This window comes from Diaphorina citri, unplaced genomic scaffold, assembly GCF_000475195.1.
Source record: "Diaphorina citri unplaced genomic scaffold, Diaci psyllid genome assembly version 1.1 scaffold10979, whole genome shotgun sequence".
Classification (NCBI taxonomy): domain Eukaryota; kingdom Metazoa; phylum Arthropoda; class Insecta; order Hemiptera; family Psyllidae; genus Diaphorina; species Diaphorina citri.
In genome coordinates, this window is record NW_007388352.1 from 1 (window position 1) to 1,767 (window position 1,767).

General features: G+C 42.3%; 1 long non-coding RNA gene across 2 annotated transcripts; it reads left to right on the forward strand.

Moving 5' to 3' along the window:
- Positions 1 to 3: 3 nt before the first annotated feature.
- Positions 4 to 1,440, forward strand: LOC103522764. 2 transcript variants are annotated; one of them, XR_003395071.1, is made up of 3 exons: positions 4 to 51; positions 337 to 460; positions 944 to 1,440. It is a non-coding gene; the product is annotated as an uncharacterized LOC103522764 (long non-coding RNA). The 2 variants fall into 2 exon arrangements; XR_542022.3 differs by lacking the exon at positions 944 to 1,440 and adding an exon at positions 841 to 888.
- Positions 1,441 to 1,767: the final 327 nt, after the last annotated feature.

Below are 1,767 nucleotides of genomic sequence, written 5' to 3' on the forward strand. Positions count from 1 at the left end.
CGACTTGGTGGTCAATGCGCTCATCTGCGCGCCGTGGAACGGTCATGAACGGTAAGGCGCGCCATGTGCTCGCTTTTGCGCTCTTGTCAAAAATTTTGGTCTTTTCAAAATCAAACTTTTAGTCACTTGCGCTCTTGTTTGAAACTTTTGGTTTTTTCAAATTCAAATTTTTAGTCACTTGCGCTCTTGTTGAAACTTTTGGTCACTTGCGCTCTTGTCAAATTCAAAACTTTTGGGTTGGGGCTCAGGCTCTTATACTCGTATAGGTATCTCACCTCCAGGTCCGAGGAGTGTTAGGTACATTCCTTAAAATTACTATTTGTCTTTTCCTTTCAGCTTCCATAAAGACCCAAGCTGTCTGCCCATCTACAACTACGTCAACTCAAAAGACAATCCCCTTACATGGGGTGAATTCATAACCAAATCCCTAAAAGAAGGAGTCAAGATACCTTCATCACAGGTAAATACTAAACAGACCATCAATAACTTGAGAGGGACAAGAAAAATTTGACTTTGTAATAGTCCTTCTAGATATTTGAGGTATAGCCAGCTGTTCCTAGAACGAACTATATCTACAATAGAGGATAACGTTCGCCCGGGCGGAAATCGAACCCGCGACCTAGCACAAGGCAGGTGCGCTACTCTCCAATTTATTTTAGATGTTGGGTTTGTTCTGTCCAACAGACCAACAGATTTAGATAATGGGTTTGTTCTGAAATTGTACCTATATAACTTTCAAATAGTTAGCCCGATTTTGTTGAACTTTGGCAAACATAAAGGTAGGTACTATAAATAATAAGTACCTAATAATTTTATGCCTTTTCATTCTCCCCCTCACAGACACTGTGGAGTTATGTCCTCTACCCTACAAGACATAAAGTGGTGCACAAAATAATAAGTACCTACCTAATAATTTTATGCCTTTTCATTCTCCCCCTCACAGACACTGTGGAGTTATGTCCTCTACCCTACAAGACATAAAGTGGTGCACTACGTGAGATGTTTGCTGCTTCACTACTTATTCGGCTACATTTTCGACCTGTTCGCCTGGATCAGTGGAAATAGTTTGAGGTAACATTCGTTTCACCTTAGAATATGTTGGTTAGTTTTCGAAGTTTTGTTGGGCTGAAGAGCTCACTAGGTGAGAATCTTTCCTTAAAGCCTTTTAAAAAAGTTTTTGGATGATTTGGACCGGTTGCTGGCCTCTTATCGTCCCGAAAGAAAAGGAAGATAGGATAGGAGGAAGCCAGCCTTTCCGAGAACGAACATTATCTGGGGTAAAATACTTACCGGCGGAAATTGAATCCGCGACCTTGCACTTACAAAAAGCCCACTCAAAGGCTTAGGTGTAAGGGGAAAACAGCCCTAAGGATGGGTTAAGCTTCTACGAATCGAGCGCTTACAAGGCACACGCTCTACCTTTTAAGCAAACTTGGCTGGCATAAAGGATAAGTTATGTATACCATTCTATTCTATTCTATTCTATTATGGGACTGGTTGCTCCTCTCCCGAGAGAGTATGCAATTAACACTGCGACCTCTGTAGATCTATTGTGACTGAGCTGCTATCCCTGGCCTTGATGGAACCTAGAAGTACCCTCACTGGTATATTTCAAAGCCCCCCGAATCGTAGGGGTCTGATGAGGGATATTCAGGTACATAATTATGTCATTGTACCCTACTTCCTGACACGGACTTGACCGTAGTCCCATTCAGGTACCCTCAAGAGCCACTGTTACTGTCTGTGGCTTGACAGGGCTGGTTTTGT